This window comes from Podarcis melisellensis, assembly GCF_964234715.1.
Source record: "Podarcis melisellensis genome assembly, contig: HAP1_SCAFFOLD_20, whole genome shotgun sequence".
Lineage (NCBI taxonomy): Eukaryota > Metazoa > Chordata > Lepidosauria > Squamata > Lacertidae > Podarcis > Podarcis melisellensis.
Genome location: NW_028113159.1, coordinates 1381934 through 1405991, shown reverse-complemented (window position 1 = coordinate 1405991; position 24058 = coordinate 1381934). Strand labels below are relative to the sequence as shown.

Here is a 24058-nt window from a genome sequence, read left to right as displayed (position 1 = left end):
AGATGAAAATGCGGAAGAAATGTCGGGGGTATAGTGTATGGCTAGAAAAAGGCCTGTGATGGTTTGGATAATTAGGCAGAGACCTAAGAGTGATCCAAAATTTCATCAGGCAGAGATGTTTGATGGAGTTGGGAGGTCAATAAAGGAGGAGTTGATGATTTTAATAATCGGGTGATGTTTACGTATATTAAGTGTCATTAGAGGTTTTAATAGTTGAATACAACGGCGGTTTTTCAAGTTGCAGGTTTTGGTGAAAGACCAAATTAAAATAATGATATATTTGATTGAATTTTTTATGATTTGTTTAGTAATTAGTTTAATTGGTGTTGCATCTAACCCATCTCCTTATTTTGGGGCGGGAAGTTTAGTGGTAGGTGCTAGTATGGGTTGTGGAGTTTTAATTTTATTAGGGAGCTCTTTTGTGTCTCTTGTGTTACTATTAATTTATTTGGGTGGGATGCTAGTTGTTTTTGCTTATTCTGTTGCTTTGGCGGCGGATCCGTTTCCGGAGGCATGAGGAAAGGTTGGAGGGTATTTTGGTGGATATATTGTGTTAGTACTATTTTTGATGGTGGTGTTTAGTGAAGGGGGTTTTATTAGTTTTGGGGTTAGTGGGGCAGATTCACAAGGTTTATCCGTTGTTCGTGTAGATTTAAGTGGTGTGTCATTATTATATTATTTGGGTGGGTGGGGTTTATTGATTTGTGGGTGGGCATTGTTGTTAGCACTGTTTGTTGTATTAGAATTGACTCGTGGACTAGTGCGGGGGGGTCTTCGTGTAGTTAGGTTCATATTATTGTAATAAAGCATGCTGAGGTAATAATAAAAATGGAGAGATAAAATTTTATTAGGCCTTTTTGTGCTAAAGTGTTAGCTTTAATGTTAGGAAGGTTTAAGGAGACTAAGCCTTTAGGTCCTGATTTTTCTAGTCAAAGAAGGTCATTGATATGAAGGGCTATGTTTTGTCCTATAAATAATGAGGTTAGGGGGATAATGCGATGAAGTGTTGGGTTGAAGAAGCCTAGTTGGTTAGAAAAGTTGTGGTGTTTTGATCGTTTTGTGGTTATAAGTCAGGTTGTTTTTTTTGCAACATGGAGGGCAAAAGTGCTCCAAGGATAGTAATAATAATAGCGGTTAGTTTTATGGAGGTTGGTATTGTGGTTGGAGTAGGTTTTGTTGGAAGGAGGGTGGTTATAAGGATTAAGCCTGCTACAAGGCTTCCGATGGCAAGACGGATAAGGGGATTAGAAAGGGTTGGTGGTGTATCATTTATTATTGATATTGTAGTTCGTGGAGTATTTATTTGGACATAAAAAGTTATTCGTATGGTGTAGGTAGCGGTCAGTATTGTTGCAAAGAGTGTAAGTATAAGGGCCCAGGCGTTTAGGTGGGAGTTGTTTATGGTTTCGATAATTGTATCTTTTGAATAAAAACCTGATAAGAAGGGGGTTCCTGTTAGAGCAAGATTACCAATTGTTAGGCAAGTGGCTGTAGTTGGTAATATTTTTTGTATACCTCCTATTTTTCGGATATCTTGTTCGTTGTTAAGATTATGAATAATTGCGCCAGAGCATAGGAATAATATGGCTTTTAAAAAAGCATGTGTTGAAATGTGAAGGAAGGCAAGCTGTGGTTGGTTTAGACCAATAGTTACTATTATAAGGCCTAGTTGGCTAGAGGTTGAGAAGGCGATAATTTTTTTAATATCATTTTGTGTTAGAGCACAAAGAGCTGTAAATAAGGTAGTGAGTGCTCCTAGGCAAAGGCAAATAGTTAAAGCTGTTTTGTTATTTTGTAAAATTGGGTGTAGTCGGATAAGAAGAAAAATGCCAGCTACAACTATTGTGCTGGAGTGCAGTAGGGCTGAAACAGGTGTTGGACCTTCTATGGCAGCTGGGAGTCAGGGGTGGAGTCCGAATTGTGCGGATTTACCTGCGGAGGCAAGAATAAGGCCGAAGAGAGGAAGTAGGGGGGGAGTTTTAGTTTCAATTGTTATTTCTTGAATGTTTCAAGTTGCTAAGTGTATTGCAAGTCAGGCGAGGGCTAGTATAAGTCCAATGTCCCCTACGCGGTTAAAAATAATGGCTTGAAGGGCTGCGGTATTGGCGTCTGGGCGGGCAAACCATCAACCGATTAGTATAAAGGATATGATTCCTACGCTCTCTCAGCCGACGAATAGTTGAAATATATTGTTGGCTGTAACGAGTGTTAGTATGGCTAGTAAAAATACTAGGAGATATTTGAAGAATCGGGTTATGTGGGGGTCTTGTGATATATATCAGTTGGCAAATTCAAGGATTGATCATGTGACGAACAGACTAATTGGAATAAATGTAAGGGAATATATGTCTAAAACAAGGTTAATATTAATGTCTATATTAGCAATGTTAGTTCATGTAAAATTAGTTGTGGAGGCCTCTATTCCGTAGTTCATAAAAATAGCTAATGGAATAAGGCTAACTTTGAATGCTAGTTGTACGGCAGTTTTTGCGTAAAGTATGCCTCACCCTATTATCATGGGAATCGGGTTTATAGCTGTGAGAATGGGATGTGTTAAGATGAATAGGACTGTAAGCAGGGTTGAATGTAGGAGAAGATCATGCATTTTTACTTCTACTTGGAGTTGCACCAAGATTTTTGGTACCTAAAACCAATGGATTGCTGCTTTCCTATAGAAGTAAGAGGTCTAAGAATTTTATTCTTAGTTATTTGAGTTAGCAGCTCTAATTGTTAATACACCTCTTGGTAAATAAGAAGATGGGGCTTCTATCTCTAGAGTCACAGTCTAGTGTTTTAAATAAACTATATTTACAGGTAAACAGGCCTGAGATTAAGGTGGGTTTTATAATTAAAAGTCCTAAGGGTAGTAAGTGTAGGGTTAAAGTTAAATGTTCTCGAGTATGCGTTGGGGGAAGGAGTCGAAATTGTGTTGAGATACTTCCTCGTTGGGTTATTAAGAACATATAAAGGGAATAGGTGGCAGTGATAAGGGTTCCAATTCCGGTAATAATAATTGTTGGAGTAGATCAATTAAATAGGGTGGAGATAATAAATAGTTCGCCTAATAGGTTGATTGTTGGAGGTATAGCTATGTTAGTTAAATTAATGAGGAGCCATCAGGTTGATATTAATGGGAAGGCTAATTGTAGACCTCGAACAAGAAGAAGGGTTCGAGTGTGTGTACGTTCATAATTGGTATTTGCTAAGGCAAAGAGTGCTGATGATGTTAGGCCGTGTGCAATTATTAAGGTTATGGCTCCAGTTAACCCTCATGGTGTTTGTACAATAATAGCAGCGGTTACAAGACCTATATGACTTACAGATGAGTAAGCAATAAGAGCTTTTAGGTCTGTTTGTCGTAAGCAGATTGAGCTGGTTAGTAGAATGCCTCAGAGGGCAAGAATCATCAGGCAAGTCAGAGCATGGGGTTAGAATCTGTGGGAAGTAGTTCTGGTTGAGTTATAAAGAGGAGTTCTATTGAGGTATGAAAATATTTATTGTTAAAATATATGAGTGTAATTAAGAGTGGTAAAGAGCTTGCTAGAGTATAAAATAAAAAATAAAGGCCAGCACTTAAGCGCTCAGCTTGGTTTCCTCAGCGCGTAATAATAATTAGGGTAGGAATTAAGGTTGTTTCAAATAAAATATAAAATAAAATAAACTCTGAGGCAGCAAAAGTTATGATTAGGGTTGTTTGTAATGTTGCTAAAATTATTAGAAAAGTCCGCTTACGGTTTATAGGTTCAGTTTTTAAGTGGTTTTGGCTAGCTAAAATTATGAGAGGGAGTAGTCAACAAGAGAGAATAATTAGGGGGGCTGAGGTAGTATCAATATTAAAATATGTGGTTATGTTAGAAATTTTTAGGAGCATAGGATGATTAAATAATATAAGACTTAAAAGTGCTAAAAGTATAGAATATCCAATTATGACTGGAAATAATGTGTTTGAGCTAAGTAAGAAAGCTGAGGGAATTAAAAAAGCAGTTGGGATAATAATTTTTAGCATTTTAGTAAGTTTAGGGATTTTATGTGGTCAGTTCCGTGTGTTCGAGAAGTGGCAACTAGAAGAGCAAGGCCTGTGCTGGCTTCACAGGCGGATAATGCTAAAAGTAAAATAGGTAATATGGCAGTGGTTGGGGTGTTTATAGAGGTTGTAAATGTAGCTATTATTAAAAAAAGAGTTAGCATTATTCCCTCGAGACAAATTAAAATGGATATAAAGTGGGTTCGGTGAATGGACAAGCCTAGGAGACCAAGTAAAAATATGATATTTAATAAAAATAAGATCATTGACATGTTGGGGGTTCTAACAGTTTTAGAATTTATTAAGTCGAAATTAATTGTCTTGATTAGACTAACCCCCATACTCAGCTCAGTCCAGACCGCCTTGAGTTCATTCATAAATTAAACCAGTAGTTAGAAGAATAATAATTGCAGAGGTTCATATTATGGTTGTTGTAGGTTGTGTTAAGTTGATTGCTCATGGGGTTGGAAGTAGAAGAGCAATTTCTAGATCAAAAAGAAGGAATAAGATAGCTACTAGGAAAAAACGGATGGAGAATGGAAGGCGTGCTGATCCTAGTGGATCAAATCCACATTCATAGGGGGAAAGTTTTTCTATGTCTGGTAATATTTGAGGTAGTCAAAAGCTTACTAGTATTAAGATAAGGGAAATTAGTGTAGCAAAAATCAGTATTAATATAAGGTTCATTACTTTTTCCCAGGTTAAACTGGGGTTGGATGATTGGAAGTCATCTATATTAGTTATATTAAAAAAGTAAGAGCCTCATCAGTAGATAGATACATATAGGAATAGTCATACAACATCTACAAAATGTCAATATCAGGCGGCTGCTTCAAATCCGAAGTGGTGATTTGTTGTAAAATGAAAGAGAGATTGTCGAATAAGGCAAATAATGAGAAATGTAGATCCAATAATTACATGGAGGCCATGAAAACCGGTAGCTACAAAGAAGGTTGCGCCGTAAACACTGTCTGAGATAGTAAATGATGTTTCGTGATATTCGCTGGCTTGTAGAACTGTAAAATATATGCCAAGTAAGATTGTTAAAGATAGTGCTTGAATAGCATCGGTTCGTTTTCCTTCTATTAAGGCATGGTGGGCTCATGTTACTGTTACTCCGGAAGCTAATAAGACAGCTGTGTTTAGTAGTGGGACTTCAAAGGCGTTTAAAGGATTGATTCCTGTTGGAGGCCATTGGCCTCCAAGTTCAGGGGTAGGGGCGAGACTTGAGTGATAAAAAGCTCAGAAAAATCCGGCAAAGAATAATACTTCTGAGGTAATAAATAAAATTATGCCATATCGTAGGCCTTTTTGAACTGGCATAGTATGGTGTCCTTGATATGTGCCTTCGCGAACAATATCTCGTCATCATTGTTGTATTGTTAAGAGTATAATAATAAAGCCAAGATATATTAGGTTTGTATTATTGAAGTGAAATCATGCTGCAAGGCCTGATGTTAATAAAAGGGCTGCAATAGCCCCTGTTAGAGGTCATGGGCTAGGGTCAACTATGTGAAATGGGTGTGCTTGGTGAGTCATTAGATGTTTTCTTGTAGGTAAAGGGTTAGAAGTAGTACGAAAACATATGCTTGAATTAAGGCAACAGCTATTTCTAAGCAGGTTAATAGGACTAATGTAATAAGAGTTATTGAAGCAGTTAAAATTATAGTATTTATTAGGGCTAGTACTGCTGTTGAGGTTAGTTGAATTAGTAAATGTCCGGCTGTTAGGTTGGCTGTTAGGCGTACTCCTAGTGCAATTGGACGAATGAGCAAGCTAGCTGTTTCGATTATTACTAGTATGGGAATTAGTGGTGTTGGTGTACCTTCTGGGAGAAGGTGGCCTAGTGAAGCGGTTGGTTGATTTCGTAGGCCGATTAAGACTGTTATTAATCAGGTTGGAATGGCAAGGGCCATATTTATTGAAAGCTGAGTGGTTGGGGTAAAAGTATAAGGTAATAAGCCTAGGGTATTAAATAGTGTAAGCATCAGTAGGAGTGCTATAAAAGTACTTGCTCATTTGTGTCCTGTAATACTAATAGGTAATATTATTTGTTTTGTGGCATTGATGATGAGTGAGGATTGAATGGTTGAGTAGCGATTTTGGATGAGGCGGTTGGTTGAAAATCAGATAGTTAATGGAAAGAATAAAGCTGGAATAATTAACGGAATTCCTAGTATACTAGGAATAGCAAATTGATCAAAAAAGTTTAGGGCCATGGTCAGGTTCAGTAAAAGTTATTGGATTGTTTTTTATGTTGTGGGGCTGAGGAGTAAAAATTGGTACTAATAATTTTTGTAAAAAACATAATAAGGGCTATTCATACTAGTATAAATATTATGAATCAGGAGGAGGGGTTAAGTTGAGGCATATCACTAAGGGAAATTATTTCCCTCTCTAGCTTAAAAGGCTAGTGCTGTAAGTTAGCTTCTTAGTGATGAAGAAATTATTATTTTAGATCATGCTTCGAAGTGTTTTAGGGGTGTTGACTCTACAATAATGGGTATAAAGCTATGATTTGACCCACAAATTTCTGAGCATTGACCATAAAATAGACCGGGGTGGGATGTAATTAAGGTGGTTTGGTTTAATCGACCTGGGACTGCATCAGTTTTAATGCCAAGTGCCGGGATAGCTCATGAATGTAGAACATCTTCTGCTGAAATTAAGATTCGAATGGGGGATTCTATTGGAATTACAACTCGGTGATCTACTTCTAGTAGGCGAAAATTTCCTGGATTTAAATCATGTGTTGGGATTATATAGGAGTCGAACAGCAGGTTTTCGTAGTCTGTATATTCGTAGCTTCAGTATCATTGGTGACCAATAGCTTTGATAGTTAGATGTGGGTTATTAATTTCGTCTATTAAGTAAAGAATTTGGAGGGATGGAAGTGCAATTAAAATAAGAATAATTGCAGGAAGGATGGTTCAAATTATTTCAACTTCTTGGGCGTCTATTGTATTAGTATGTGTTAGTTTTGTTGATAATATTAGGCTAATAATATATAGTACTAGGGCACTAATTAAAAAAACAATTATTAATGCATGATCGTGAAAATGAAGGAGCTCTTCTATGATGGGGGAGGCTGCATTTTGGAAGCCTAGTTGTGCTGGGTGTGCCACCAAGGTTCACAGGTTGTGTGGTCTGTAATTTAGCACTGACAGAGCTATGTAATTGTTTTACTAGAACCTTATAAGGGGAGAAACATAAGAGGATGTGTGACTGGCTTGAAACTAGTTAGAGGTGGTTCAAGTCCCCCCTCCCTTGAGGTCTGTACATAGGTTGATTCTTCGTATGTATGGTATGGAGGAGGACAGCCGTGAAGTCACTCTAAGTTTGTATGTGTTAATTCAAGAGTAAAGACTTCGCGTTTAGCTGCTAGGGCTTCTCAAATAATAAATATTATTATGACTACAGCTGTAAGGGAAATTAGAGAGCCAATTGATGAAATAGTATTTCAAAGAGTATATGCGTCTGGGTAATCAGAGTAACGTCGGGGTATACCTGCTAACCCAAGAAAATGTTGTGGAAAAAATGTTATGTTGACTCCAGTAAATATTACGCCAAATTGGATTTTTGTTCATGAAGAGTGTAAAGTATAACCTGTAAAGAGGGGGAATCAGTGGACGAACCCACCTATAATTGCAAATACAGCGCCTATTGACAGGACATAGTGGAAATGAGCAACTACATAATAGGTATCATGGAGGACAATATCTAATGAGGAGTTAGCTAAAATAATGCCTGTAAGACCCCCTACTGTAAATAAAAAAATAAAGCCCAATGCTCATAATATAGCGGCATCTCATTTAATTGTTCCACCATGAAGAGTTGCAAGTCAGCTAAAGACTTTTACCCCAGTAGGAATAGCAATAATTATTGTAGCTGAGGTAAAGTAGGCTCGGGTATCAACGTCTATTCCTACTGTAAATATGTGATGAGCTCACACAATAAAGCCTAAAAAACCAATTGATATTATAGCTCACACTATTCCTATATAACCAAAGGGTTCTTTTTTACCTGCATAATATGTAACAATGTGGGAGATTATGCCAAAACCTGGAAGAATAAGGATATATACTTCTGGGTGGCCAAAGAATCAAAATAAGTGTTGGTAAAGAATTGGGTCTCCTCCACCAGCTGGATCAAAAAAGGATGTATTTAAGTTTCGATCTGTTAATAATATAGTGATGCCAGCAGCTAATACAGGAAGAGAAAGGAGAAGAAGCACAGCTGTAATTAGGACAGATCATACAAATAAAGGAGTCTGATATTGTGTTATATTAGGGGGTTTTATATTAATGCAAGTGGTAATAAAGTTAATTGCACCTAGGATAGAGGAAACTCCGGCTAAATGAAGCGAAAAGATGGTTAGATCTACTGAGGCTCCTGCATGGGCTATATTTCCAGCTATGGTGGGTAAACAGTTCAGCCAGTACCAGCACCTGCTTCAATGCCTGAAGACGAAAGAAGTAAGAGTAAAGATGGGGGCAATAGTCAGAAGCTTATGTTGTTTATTCGTGGAAATGCTATATCAGGAGCACCAATTATTAGGGGAATTAATCAATTTCCAAAGCCTCCAATTATTACAGGTATAACTAAAAAGAAAATTATAACAAAAGCATGTGCTGTAACAATAACGTTATAAACTTGGTCGTCACCAAGAAGGGTTCCGGGCTGACTTAGTTCTGTTCGAATTAGAAGACTGAGGGCTGTGCCGACTATACCAGCTCAGGCACCAAATAGAAGGTATAAGGTACCAATATCTTTATGGTTGGTTGAAAATAATCAACGAATCAATGACACAGGTAGAATGGCCGAGTAATTAGGTGGGGGGCTGTAAACCCCTTTATGGAGGTTTGAGTCCTCTTTTTACCAGCAGTCCCGAGGTGTTTTCACACCAAAATGCAAATTTGGAGAAGTACCCTATAAGTGCTGGGGCTTCCCCCGTTTTTTTTCCAAACGGGGGAAGAGAAATAGGTAGAAGATGAAGGATGGAAGCCCGCTGGGTAGGGTTTTTAGCTGTTAACTAAAGTTTTGCAGGATCGAGGCCTGTCCATCTAGTTTAGGCCTTAGGTTAATTAAAGTGTTTGGTTTGCATTCAGAAGATGTATATTAGAATTATACAGGTCTTAATCAGAAGCTAGGGGGTTTATAGACCCTATTAGAGGCTTTGAAGGCTTCTGGTTTTGGATTTAACCTAAGCTTCTAAGTATAAATTAGAGGTGTAATTGGGATTAATAGAAGTGTACTAATAATTATAGGGGTTGGGCTAATTGGTTTGGTGGGTTTAAATCGTCATTTTATAGGACTATTGGATGTATTTGGAGAAATAGTTAGAGTTGAGACATAACTTAGGCGTATGTAGAATATTAGGCTTAATAAGGAGGATAGGGCGAGAGCAGTCGCTAATGGTAGTAGGAGGTTGGTGGTTAATTCTTTTAAAATTAATCATTTTGGAATGAAGCCGGTTAGTGGAGGTAGTCCTCCTAATGCTATAAGAGTAATTAGTATAATTGTAGAAAGTGTTGGGGAAATTGTTCATATTGTTCCTAAATCTTTGGTGGTTTTGGTTATTGAGGTAATAAGGATAATAAATATTGAAGTTGTTATTAATAAATAAATTGCTAAGGTTAGAAGAAGAAGTTTTTGGGAAATAAGTGAAATGGAGATTATTCATCCTAAATGTCCGATTGATGAGAATGCTATAATTTTTCGTAATTGGGTTTGATTAAGTCCGGATCAGCCTCCGATTAGGGTGGAGGAGATGGCTAGTAATGATAAAAGTATTATTGGGAATTGGTTGGAGATAAGGTAAAGTAAAGATATTGGTGGTAATTTTTGTCATGTTGCAATGATTAGGGCTGTAACTGTATCAGTGCCTTGTATAACTTCTGGTAATCAAAAGTGTATGGGAGCTAGACCTAGTTTTATGGCTAGGGCAATTAATAGTATGATAGGGGTTGGTTGTGTTGTAAGTTGAGTAATATCTCAGGTTCCAGTGTATCATGCATTAATAATACTTGAAAATAGAATAATAGATGAAGCAGTTGCTTGAATAATAAAATATTTAGTTGCGGCTTCAGTAGCTCGTGGGTGATGATGTTTGGCTAGAATAGGGATGATGGCGAAGGTGTTTAGTTCTAGACCAACCCAGGCTAGGAATCAATGATAGCTAGCGGCTGTAATAATTGTTCCAAGGGCTAAATTACAGATTAGGATGGATATAATGTAGGGGTTCATTAGTAAAGGAAGGGTTTGACCAACATTTTTGGGGTATGGGCCCAAGAGCTTTATTAGCTGACTTTACTAGGGGATAGTATATCGGTAGTACAAAGAGTTTTGGAGTCTTAGGTGTGGGTTCAAATCCCATTCTTCTAGAGGAGGTGAGGGGTTAATAAGTCCCTGTGGTTTACTCTATCAAAGTAACCCCTAAATCTCGGGCACACGTCCTAATGGGTTAGTTTAATGGTGGAAGGCCGGCTAACGAAATTGGGAGTGAGACATATCATAAGTATAGTGCTAAGGTAATTGGGAGGAATTGTTTTCATAGAAGATGTATTAGTTGGTCGTAGCGAAATCGTGGGTAAGAGGCTCGGGCTCACAGAAATCCAATAGTTAGTAGGGTAGTTTTTGTTATTAGGTTAATTGTAAAAAGTTCTGTTTGTAAAGTAGTTGTTGGGCTGAAGAATAGAATGCATGATAGTGTGTTTATTATTAAAATGTTTATGTATTCAGCTAGAAAAAAAAGTGCGAAAGGTCCTGCTGCATATTCTACATTGAACCCTGAAACAAGTTCAGACTCTCCTTCTGTTAGGTCAAATGGTGCTCGGTTTGTTTCTGCTAGGGTTGACACATATCATATTATGGCTAGAGGTCAGGTAGGTAAAATTAATCATGTGTGTTCTTGTGTAATAATGAGGGTGGATATTGTAAAGGCACCGGTTAGCATAATGATGGAAAGTAAAATAATGCCTAAGGTGACTTCGTAGGAAATTGTTTGTGCGATGGCTCGGAGAGCTCCTATTAGAGCATATTTTGAGTTGGATGCTCATCCGGATCAAAGAATTGTATAGACTATTATGCTTGAGAGGGCAAGGAGAAATCGGAGACCTAAGTTTATATCTGCTAAGGGATAGGGTATGGGTATAGGGGTTCATATTATTAGAGCTAGTAATAGGGCTATGGTTGGGGCTAAAATAAAGAGTGTTGGGGATGCATGTGTTGGGCGAATAGGTTCTTTAATAAATAGTTTAATACCATCGGCAATTGGTTGTAGAATTCCAAAAGGTCCAACTATGTTTGGGCCTTTTCGGAGTTGCATGTAACCTAAAACCTTTCGTTCAAGTAGTGTTAAGAATGCTACAGCGATAAGAATAGGAATAATATATGAGATTGGGTTAATAATATATGTTATAAATTTCTGCATTATTAAGAAGGGAATTTGCTTCCCTGTAGAAAGATTTTAGGTCTTTTGCATTACTTGACTCTGCCACCTTAATAAATCTTATTTTGATAAAGAAGGTGGGCATATTAACTACTTTAGTAGAAGTCAGCAGTTTTTATTAGGACTTTTGTTTAGCATGGGTCCCACTATTTTGGTCCTTTCGTACTAAAAATAGTGCTGCATAGATAGAAACTGACCTGGATTTCTCCGGTCTGAACTCAGATCACGTAGGACTTTAATCGTTGAACAAACAAACCTTTTATAGCGGTTGCACTATAGGGGTGTCCTGATCCAACATCGAGGTCGTAAACCCTCTTGTCGATAGGGACTCTAGAAGAGGATGGCGCTGTTATCCCTGGGGTAACTTGGTTCATTGGTCAGACAATATAAAGCATTGCTGGGTCTAGTAAAATTATTTTTGGTGTGTTAATCTTAATAATTAAATTCATGTTTTGGAGGGTTTTTTTTGCTCCAAAGTCGCCCCAACTAAAAACCCAAGAAGCATGTTTAGTGGTTTTGGTTTTGAAGCTCCACAGGGTCTTCTCGTCTTATGGGTTTATTCCAGCTTTTGTACTGGAAGATCAATTTCATTGGCCAGTCCGTAAGAGACAGTTTTGTCCTCATTTAGCCGTTCATTCCAGTCCCTATTTAGGGGACAAGTGATTATGCTACCTTTGCACAGTTAGGATACCGCGGCCGTTTAAAGAGTCACTGGGCAGGCGGGACCTTTAATACTTGTGGGGCTAAAGGCTATGTTTTTGGTAAACAGTTGGGACAAGTTTTTGCCGAGTTCCTTTTACGGCTTTTTGCCTTTCTTTTATGCATGCCTGTGTTGGGTTAACAAGTTTTTAAGATGACTTTTGTCTAGGGTAAATATGTGGTCATGTGGTATTGTTAATTATCAGTAGGTTTTCTATTCTGATTTAAGGGAATGCAAAGAGAAATTAATGTTTCTTATTACTAATTTTAGCATTGGTATTTCTATAGTATTATAGAATGGCTCAGAGGTATGTCAGGAGATTAATTTAGATTGTTGGAATTATCTTGGTTAAAATGCTATAACGCGATTGTATGGTGGCTGCTTTGAGGCCTACTTAAAATAAGTAAATAGGTTTCTCTCAGTTCGGGCTGTATTCCGGTTCAATGGGGCTGTACCCCCATTGATTTTCTTTAGGGGGAAAAATGAATTTGGAGGTGTTGGTTGGTATATGCCTAAAGTTGAACTTAAATTCTTTTATTGAGCAGCCAGCTATCACCAAGCTCGATTGGCTTTTTGCCTCTATTTTTAGGTCTTCCCACCCTTTTGCTACAGGGACGGGTGTGCTCTAATTTATAGCTGCCCAAAAATAGCTCGTTTGGTTTCGGGGGGGCAGGCTAAAGGTTCGCTTTGTCTGAAGGGGTATTGCTAAACCATGATGCAGGAGGTATAGGGGTTGGTCTTTGCTGTTTTATGCTTAAAGTTTTTCATTATTCTTTCATTATTCCCTTGCGGTACTTGTAAGGCCAAGGAGGGGTTTAATCTCATTTACTGGCCAGAAAAATGTTTTGGTTTGTGGGCGTTGTTTGGGGTTTTGTAGGTTTGTTTGGCTGAAGTTGTGGGCTCAAAAAGGTCGTGTTTTAAAATGCGGCATCTCCCAGTTGTAAGCTGGGTGCTTTAAGTAAGCTACTTTTTGTTGGTCCAAGCACACCTTCCGGTACGCTTACCATGTTACGACTTACCTCCTCTAGTCTAAGTAGTTTTGTTTATGAAAGTTGTTTTATTTTTGTTGAGGAGGGTGACGGGCGGTGTGTACGCGTCCCAGAGCATTGTTAAAACAGATTTTTGCTGAAATTGTGACCGCGCGGCTTAGGGATTTTTTCAAAAAAAGTTGTTCAGACGTCGAGGGCTAATTCTGTTTCCGATGATAAATTCCCACCTGTTTCCAACGAAAAACCCTTCAGGGCATCGTTTGCAACAGTTTAGCACCATTTTTGGGTGAATTGCAGAACGCCAGAAATTTTGAAGAAATTGTGACCGTGCGGCTTAGGGATTTTTTCAAAAAAAGTTGTTCAGACGTCGAGGGCTAATTCTGTTTCCGATGATAAAAACCCACCTGATTCCACCGAAAAACCCTTCAGGGGATCCTTTGCAACAGTTTAGCACCATCTTTGAATGAATTGCAGAACGTCAGATTTTTGCTGAAATTGTGACCGCGCGGCTTAGGGATTTTTTCAAAAAAAGTTGTTCAGACGTCGAGGGCTAATTGTGTTTCCGATGATAAATACCCACCTCTTTCCACCGAAAAACCTTTCAGGGAATCGTTTGCAACAGTTTGGCACCATTTCTGAGTGAATTGCAGAACGTCAGAAATTTTGAAGAAATTGTGACCGCGCGGCTTAGGGATTTTTTCAAAAAAAGTTGTTCAGACGTCGAGGGCTAATTCTGTTTCCGATGATAAATACCCACCTGTTTCCACTGAAGGGTTTTTCGGTGGAAACAGGTGAGTTTTTATCACCGGAAACAGAATTAGCCCACGACGTCTGAACAACTTTTTTTGAAAAAATCCCTAAGCCGCGCGGTCACAATTTCTTCAAAATTTCTGACATTCTGCAATTCACTCAGAAATGGTGCCAAACTGTTGCAAACGATCCCCTGAAAGGTTTTTCCGTCGAAACAGGTGGATTTTTATCATCGGAAACAAAATTAGCCCTCGACATCTGAAAAACTTTTTTTGAAAAAATCCCTAAGCCGCGCGGTCACAATTTCAGCAAAAATCTGACGTTCTGCAATTCATTCAAAGATGGTGCTAAACTGTTGCAAAGGATCCCCTGAAGGGTTTTTCGGTGGAAACAGGTGGGTATTTATCATCGGAAACAGAATTAGCCCTCGACGTCTGAACAACTTTTTTTGAAAAAATCCCTAAGCCGCGCGGTCACAATTTCAGCAAAAATCTGATGTTCTGCAATTCATTCAAAAATGGTGCTGAACTGTTGCAAAGGATCCCCTGAAAGGTTTTTCAGTGGAATCAGGTGGGTTTTTATCATTGGAAACAGAATTAGCCCACGACGTCTGAACAACTTTTTTTGAAAAAATCCCTAAGCCGCGCGGTCACAATTTCTTCAAAATTTCTGGCGTTCTGCAATTCACTCCAAAATAGTGCTAAACTGTTGGAAACGATGCCCTGAAGGGTTTTTCGTTGGAAACAGGTGGGTATTTATCATCGGAAACCGAATTAGCCTTCGATGTCTGAATAACTTTTTTTGAAAAAATCCCTAAGGCGCGCGGTCACAATTTCAGCAAAAATCTGACGTTCTGCAATTCATTCAAAGATGGTACTGAACTGTTGCAAAGGATCCCCTGAAAGGTTTTTCAATGGAATCAGGTGGCTTCTTATCATCAGAAACAGAATTAGCCCTCGACGTCTTAACAACTTTTTTTGCAAAAATCCCTAAGCCGCGCGGTCACAATTTCAGCAAAAATCTGACGTTCTGCAATTCATTCAAAGATGGTGCTAAACTGTTGCAAAGGGTCCCCTGAATGGTTTTTCGGTGGAAACAGGTGAGTTTTTATCACCGGAAACAGAATTAGCCCACGACGTCTGAACAACTTTTTTTGAAAAAATCCCTAAGCCGCGCGGTCCCAATTTCTTCAAAATTTCTGGCGTTCTGCAATTCACTCCAAAATAGTGCTAAACTGTTGGAAACGATGCCCTGAAGGGTTTTTCGTTGGAAACAGGTGGGTATTTATCATCGGAAACCAAATTAGCCTTCGATGTCTGAATAACTTTTTTTGAAAAAATCCCTAAGGCGCGCGGTCACAATTTCAGCAAAAATCTGACGTTCTGCAATTCATTCAAAGATGGTGCTGAACTGTTGCAAAGGATCCCCTGAAAGGTTTTTCAATGGAATCAGGTGGCTTTTTATCATCAGAAACAGAATTAGCCCTCGACGTCTTAACAACTTTTTTTGCAAAAATCCCTAAGCCGCGCGGTCACAATTTCAGCAAAAATCTGACGTTCTGCAATTCATTCAAAGATGGTGCTAAACTGTTGCAAACGATCCCCTGAAGGGTTTTTCGGTGGAAACAGGTGAGTTTGTATCACCGGAAACAGAATTAGCCCACGACGTCTGAACAACTTTTTTTGAAAAAATCCCTAAGCCGCGCGGTCACAATTTCTTCAAAATTTCTGGCGTTCTGCAATTCACTCCAAAATGGTGCTAAACTGATGCAAACGATGCCCTGAAGGGTTTTTCGTTGGAAACAGGTGGGTATTTATCATCGGAAACCGAATTAGCCCACGACGTCTGAACAACTTTTTTTGAAAAAATCCCTAAGCCGCGCGGTCACAATTTCTTCAAAATTTCTGACGTTCTGCAATTCACTCAGAAATGGTGCCAAACTGTTGCAAACGATCCCCTGAAAGGTTTTTCGGTCGAAACAGGTGGATTTTTATCATCGGAAACAAAATTAGCCCTCGACATCTGAAAAACTTTTTTTGAAAAAATCCCTAAGCCACGCGGTCACAATTTCAGCAAAAATCTGACGTTCTGCAATTCATTCAAAGATGGTGCTAAACTGTTGCAAAGGATCCCCTGAAAGGTTTTTCAGTGGAATCAGGTGGGTTTTTATCATCGGAAACAGAATTAGCCCACGACGTCTGAACAACTTTTTTTGAAAAAATCCCTAAGACGCGCGGTCACAATTTCTTCAAAATTTCTGACGTTCTGCAATTCACTCAGAAATGGTGCCAAATTGTTGCAAACGATCCCCTGAAAGGTTTTTCGGTCGAAACAGGTGGATTTTTATCATCGGAAACAAAATTAGCCCTCGACATCTGAAAAACTTTTTTTGAAAAAATCCCTAAGCCGCGCGGTCACAATTTCAGCAAAAATCTGATGTTCTGCAATTCATTCAAAGATGGTGCTAAACTGTTGCAAACGATCCCCTGAAGGGTTTTTCGGTGGAAACAGGTGAGTTTTTATCACCGGAAACAGAATTAGCCCACGACGTCTGAACAACTTTTTTTGAAAAAATCCCTAAGCCGCGCGGTCACAATTTCTTCAAAATTTCTGGCGTTCTGCAATTCACTCAGAAATGGTGCTAAACTGTTGCAAACGATGCCCTGAAGGGTTTTTCGTTGGAAACAGGTGGGTATTTATCATCGGAAACCGAATTAGCCCACGACGTCTGAACAACTTTTTTTTAAAAAATCCCTAAGCCGCGCGGTCACAATTTCTTCAAAATTTCTGGCGTTCTGCAATTCACTCAGAAATGGTGCCAAACTGTTGCAAACGATCCCCTGAAAGGTTTTTCCGTCGAAACAGGTGGATTTTTATCATCGGAAACAAAATTAGCCCTCGACATCTGAAAAACTTTTTTTGAAAAAATCCCTAAGCCGCGCGGTCACAATTTCAGCAAAAATCTGACGTTCTGCAATTCATTCAAAGATGGTGCTAAACTGTTGCAAAGGATCCCCTGAAGGGTTTTTCGGTGGAAACAGGTGCGTATTTATCATCGGAAACAGAATTAGCCCTCGACCTCTGAACAACTTTTTTTGAAAAAATCCCTAAGCCGCGCGGTCACAATTTCAGCAAAAATCTGATGTTCTGCAATTCATTCAAAAATGGTGCTGAACTGTTGCAAAGGATCCCCTGAAAGGTTTTTCAGTGGAATCAGGTGGGTTTTTATCATCGGAAACAGAATTAGCCCACGACGTCTGAACAACTTTTTTTGAAAAAATCCCTAAGCCGCGCGGTCACAATTTCTTCAAAATTTCTGACGTTCTGCAATTCACTCAGAAATGGTGCCAAACTGTTGCAAACGATTCCCTGAAAGGTTTTTCGGTGGAAAGAGGTGGGTATTTATCATCGGAAACACAATTAGCCCTCGACGTCTGAACAACTTTTTTTGAAAAAATCCCTAAGCCGCGCGGTCACAATTTCAGCAAAAATCTGACGTTCTGCAATTCATTCAAAGATGGTGCTAAACTGTTGCAAAGGATCCCCTGAAGGGTTTTTCGGTGGAATCAGGTGGGTTTTTATCATCGGAAACAGAATTAGCCCTCGACGTCTGAACAACTTTTTTTGAAAAAATCCCTAAGCCGCACGGTCACAATTTCTTCAAAATTTCTGGCGTTCTGCAATTCACCCAAAAATGGTGCTAAACTGTTGCAAACGATGCCCTGAAGGGTTTTTCGTTGGAAACAGGTGGGAATTTATCATCGGAAACAGAATTAGCCCTCGACGTCTGAACAACTTTTTTTGAAAAAATCCCTAAGCCGCGCGGTCACAATTTCAGCAAAAATCTGTTTTAACAATGCTCTGGGACGCGTACACACCGCCCGTCACCCTCCTCAACAAAAATAAAACAACTTTCATAAACAAAACTACTTAGACTAGAGGAGGTAAGTCGTAACATGGTAAGCGTACCGGAAGGTGTGCTTGGACCAACAAAAAGTAGCTTACTTAAAGCACCCAGCTTACAACTGGGAGATGCCGCATTTTAAAACACGACCTTTTTGAGCCCACAACTTCAGCCAAACAAACCTACAAAACCCCAAACAACGCCCACAAACCAAAACATTTTTCTGGCCAGTAAATGAGATTAAACCCCTCCTTGGCCTTACAAGTACCGCAAGGGAATAATGAAAGAATAATGAAAAACTTTAAGCATAAAACAGCAAAGACCAACCCCTATACCTCCTGCATCATGGTTTAGCAATACCCCTTCAGACAAAGCGAACCTTTAGCCTGCCCCCCCGAAACCAAACGAGCTATTTTTGGGCAGCTATAAATTAGAGCACACCCGTCCCTGTAGCAAAAGGGTGGGAAGACCTAAAAATAGAGGCAAAAAGCCAATCGAGCTTGGTGATAGCTGGCTGCTCAATAAAAGAATTTAAGTTCAACTTTAGGCATATACCAACCAACACCTCCAAATTCATTTTTCCCCCTAAAGAAAATCAATGGGGGTACAGCCCCATTGAACCGGAATACAGCCCGAACTGAGAGAAACCTATTTACTTATTTTAAGTAGGCCTCAAAGCAGCCACCATACAATCGCGTTATAGCATTTTAACCAAGATAATTCCAACAATCTAAATTAATCTCCTGACATACCTCTGAGCCATTCTATAATACTATAGAAATACCAATGCTAAAATTAGTAATAAGAAACATTAATTTCTCTTTGCATTCCCTTAAATCAGAATAGAAAACCTACTGATAATTAACAATACCACATGACCACATATTTACCCTAGACAAAAGTCATCTTAAAAACTTGTTAACCCAACACAGGCATGCATAAAAGAAAGGCAAAAAGCCGTAAAAGGAACTCGGCAAAAACTTGTCCCAACTGTTTACCAAAAACATAGCCTTTAGCCCCACAAGTATTAAAGGTCCCGCCTGCCCAGTGACTCTTTAAACGGCCGCGGTATCCTAACTGTGCAAAGGTAGCATAATCACTTGTCCCCTAAATAGGGACTGGAATGAACGGCTAAATGAGGACAAAACTGTCTCTTACGGACTGGCCAATGAAATTGATCTTCCAGTACAAAAGCTGGAATAAACCCATAAGACGAGAAGACCCTGTGGAGCTTCAAAACCAAAACCACTAAACATGCTTCTTGGGTTTTTAGTTGGGGCGACTTTGGAGCAAAAAAAACCCTCCAAAACATGAATTTAATTATTAAGATTAACACACCAAAAATAATTTTACTAGACCCAGCAATGCTTTATATTGTCTGACCAATGAACCAAGTTACCCCAGGGATAACAGCGCCATCCTCTTCTAGAGTCCCTATCGACAAGAGGGTTTACGACCTCGATGTTGGATCAGGACACCCCTATAGTGCAACCGCTATAAAAGGTTTGTTTGTTCAACGATTAAAGTCCTACGTGATCTGAGTTCAGACCGGAGAAATCCAGGTCAGTTTCTATCTATGCAGCACTATTTTTAGTACGAAAGGACCAAAATAGTGGGACCCATGCTAAACAAAAGTCCTAATAAAAACTGCTGACTTCTACTAAAGTAGTTAATATGCCCACCTTCTTTATCAAAATAAGATTTATTAAGGTGGCAGAGTCAAGTAATGCAAAAGACCTAAAATCTTTCTACAGGGAAGCAAATTCCCTTCTTAATAATGCAGAAATTTATAACATATATTATTAACCCAATCTCATATATTATTCCTATTCTTATCGCTGTAGCATTCTTAACACTACTTGAACGAAAGGTTTTAGGTTACATGCAACTCCGAAAAGGCCCAAACATAGTTGGACCTTTTGGAATTCTACAACCAATTGCCGATGGTATTAAACTATTTATTAAAGAACCTATTCGCCCAACACATGCATCCCCAACACTCTTTATTTTAGCCCCAACCATAGCCCTATTACTAGCTCTAATAATATGAACCCCTATACCCATACCCTATCCCTTAGCAGATATAAACTTAGGTCTCCGATTTCTCCTTGCCCTCTCAAGCATAATAGTCTATACAATTCTTTGATCCGGATGAGCATCCAACTCAAAATATGCTCTAATAGGAGCTCTCCGAGCCATCGCACAAACAATTTCCTACGAAGTCACCTTAGGCATTATTTTACTTTCCATCATTATGCTAACCGGTGCCTTTACAATATCCACCCTCATTATTACACAAGAACACACATGATTAATTTTACCTACCTGACCTCTAGCCATAATATGATATGTGTCAACCCTAGCAGAAACAAACCGAGCACCATTTGACCTAACAGAAGGAGAGTCTGAACTTGTTTCAGGGTTCAATGTAGAATATGCAGCAGGACCTTTCGCACTTTTTTTTCTAGCTGAATACATAAACATTTTAATAATAAACACACTATCATGCATTCTATTCTTCAGCCCAACAACTACTTTACAAACAGAACTTTTTACAATTAACCTAATAACAAAAACTACCCTACTAACTATTGGATTTCTGTGAGCCCGAGCCTCTTACCCACGATTTCGCTACGACCAACTAATACATCTTCTATGAAAACAATTCCTCCCAATTACCTTAGCACTATACTTATGATATGTCTCACTCCCAATTTCGTTAGCCGGCCTTCCACCATTAAACTAACCCATTAGGACGTGTGCCCGAGATTTAGGGGTTACTTTGATAGAGTAAACCACAGGGACTTATTAACCCCTCACCTCCTCTAGAAGAATGGGATTTGAACCCACACCTAAGACTCCAAAACTCTTTGTACTACCGATATACTATCCCCTAGTAAAGTCAGCTAATAAAGCTCTTGGGCCCATACCCCAAAAATGTTGGTCAAACCCTTCCTTTACTAATGAACCCCTACATTATATCCATCCTAATCTGTAATTTAGCCCTTGGAACAATTATTACAGCCGCTAGCTATCATTGATTCCTAGCCTGGGTTGGTCTAGAACTAAACACCTTCGCCATCATCCCTATTCTAGCCAAACATCATCACCCACGAGCTACTGAAGCCGCAACTAAATATTTTATTATTCAAGCAACTGCTTCATCTATTATTCTATTTTCAAGTATTATTAATGCATGATACACTGGAACCTGAGATATTACTCAACTTACAACACAACCAACCCCTATCATACTATTAATTGCCCTAGCCATAAAACTAGGTCTAGCTCCCATACACTTTTGATTACCAGAAGTTATACAAGGCACTGATACCGTTACAGCCCTAATCATTGCAACATGACAAAAATTACCACCAATATCTTTACTTTACCTTATCTCCAACCAATTCCCAATAATACTTTTATCATTACTAGCCATCTCCTCCACCCTAATCGGAGGCTGATCCGGACTTAATCAAACCCAATTACGAAAAATTATAGCATTCTCATCAATCGGACATTTAGGATGAATAATCTCCATTTCACTTATTTCCCAAAAACTTCTTCTTCTAACCTTAGCAATTTATTTATTAATAACAACTTCAATATTTATTATCCTTATTACCTCAATAACCAAAACCACCAAAGATTTAGGAACAATATGAACAATTTCCCCAACACTTTCTACAATTATACTAATTACTCTTATAGCATTAGGAGGACTACCTCCACTAACCGGCTTCATTCCAAAATGATTAATTTTAAAAGAATTAACCACCAACCTCCTACTACCATTAGCGACTGCTCTCGCCCTATCCTCCTTATTAAGCCTAATATTCTACATACGCCTAAGTTATGTCTCAACTCTAACTATTTCTCCAAATACATCCAATAGTCCTATAAAATGACGATTTAAACCCACCAAACCAATTAGCCCAACCCCTATAATTATTAGTACACTTCTATTAATCCCAATTACACCTCTAATTTATACTTAGAAGCTTAGGTTAAATCCAAAACCAGAAGCCTTCAAAGCCTCTAATAGGGTCTATAAACCCCCTAGCTTCTGATTAAGACCTGTATAATTCTAATATACATCTTCTGAATGCAAACCAAACACTTTAATTAACCTAAGGCCTAAACTAGATGGACAGGCCTCGATCCTGCAAAACTTTAGTTAACAGCTAAAAACCCTACCCAGCGGGCTTCCATCCTTCATCTTCTACCTATTTCTCTTCCCCCGTTTGGAAAAAAAACGGGGGAAGCCCCAGCACTTATAGGGTACTTCTCCAAATTTGCATTTTGGTGTGAAAACACCTCGGGACTGCTGGTAAAAAGAGGACTCAAACCTCCATAAAGGGGTTTACAGCCCCCCACCTAATTACTCGGCCATTCTACCTGTGTCATTGATTCGTTGATTATTTTCAACCAACCATAAAGATATTGGTACCTTATACCTTCTATTTGGTGCCTGAGCTGGTATAGTCGGCACAGCCCTCAGTCTTCTAATTCGAACAGAACTAAGTCAGCCCGGAACCCTTCTTGGTGACGACCAAGTTTATAACGTTATTGTTACAGCACATGCTTTTGTTATAATTTTCTTTTTAGTTATACCTGTAATAATTGGAGGCTTTGGAAATTGATTAATTCCCCTAATAATTGGTGCTCCTGATATAGCATTTCCACGAATAAACAACATAAGCTTCTGACTATTGCCCCCATCTTTACTCTTACTTCTTTCGTCTTCAGGCATTGAAGCAGGTGCTGGTACTGGCTGAACTGTTTACCCACCATAGCTGGAAATATAGCCCATGCAGGAGCCTCAGTAGATCTAACCATCTTTTCGCTTCATTTAGCCGGAGTTTCCTCTATCCTAGGTGCAATTAACTTTATTACCACTTGCATTAATATAAAACCCCCTAATATAACACAATATCAGACTCCTTTATTTGTATGATCTGTCCTAATTACAGCTGTGCTTCTTCTCCTTTCTCTTCCTGTATTAGCTGCTGGCATCACTATATTATTAACAGATCGAAACTTAAATACATCCTTTTTTGATCCAGCTGGTGGAGGAGACCCAATTCTTTACCAACACTTATTTTGATTCTTTGGCCACCCAGAAGTATATATCCTTATTCTTCCAGGTTTTGGCATAATCTCCCACATTGTTACATATTATGCAGGTAAAAAAGAACCCTTTGGTTATATAGGAATAGTGTGAGCTATAATATCAATTGGTTTTTTAGGCTTTATTGTGTGAGCTCATCACATATTTACAGTAGGAATAGACGTTGATACCCGAGCCTACTTTACCTCAGCTACAATAATTATTGCTATTCCTACTGGGGTAAAAGTCTTTAGCTGACTTGCAACTCTTCATGGTGGAACAATTAAATGAGATGCCGCTATATTATGAGCATTGGGCTTTATTTTTTTATTTACAGTAGGGGGTCTTACAGGCATTATTTTAGCTAACTCCTCATTAGATATTGTCCTCCATGATACCTATTATGTAGTTGCTCATTTCCACTATGTCCTGTCAATAGGCGCTGTATTTGCAATTATAGGTGGGTTCGTCCACTGATTCCCCCTCTTTACAGGTTATACTTTACACTCTTCATGAACAAAAATCCAATTTGGCGTAATATTTACTGGAGTCAACATAACATTTTTTCCACAACATTTTCTTGGGTTAGCAGGTATACCCCGACGTTACTCTGATTACCCAGACGCATATACTCTTTGAAATACTATTTCATCAATTGGCTCTCTAATTTCCCTTACAGCTGTAGTCATAATAATATTTATTATTTGAGAAGCCCTAGCAGCTAAACGCGAAGTCTTTACTCTTGAATTAACACATACAAACTTAGAGTGACTTCACGGCTGTCCTCCTCCATACCATACATACGAAGAATCAACCTATGTACAGACCTCAAGGGAGGGGGGACTTGAACCACCTCTAACTAGTTTCAAGCCAGTCACACATCCTCTTATGTTTCTCCCCTTATAAGGTTCTAGTAAAACAATTACATAGCTCTGTCAGTGCTAAATTACAGACCACACAACCTGTGAACCTTGGTGGCACACCCAGCACAACTAGGCTTCCAAAATGCAGCCTCCCCCATCATAGAAGAGCTCCTTCATTTTCACGATCATGCATTAATAATTGTTTTTTTAATTAGTGCCCTAGTACTATATATTATTAGCCTAATATTATCAACAAAACTAACACATA

At 38.8% G+C, this 24058-nt stretch overlaps 2 long non-coding RNA genes across 2 annotated transcripts; one reads left to right on the top strand and one right to left on the bottom strand.

The window, feature by feature from the left end:
• Nucleotides 1–7217: 7217 nt before the first annotated feature.
• On the bottom strand, nucleotides 7218–22030 carry LOC309362385. Its single transcript, XR_014164943.1, has 2 exons — nucleotides 21931–22030; nucleotides 7218–9170 (listed from the first exon to the last, which is right to left on the bottom strand). It is a non-coding gene; the product is annotated as an uncharacterized lncRNA (long non-coding RNA).
• On the top strand, nucleotides 9021–23833 carry LOC309362386. The gene is made up of 2 exons (XR_014164944.1): nucleotides 9021–9120; nucleotides 21881–23833. It is a non-coding gene; the product is annotated as an uncharacterized lncRNA (long non-coding RNA).
• The last annotated feature ends 225 nt before the right edge of the window (nucleotides 23834–24058 follow it).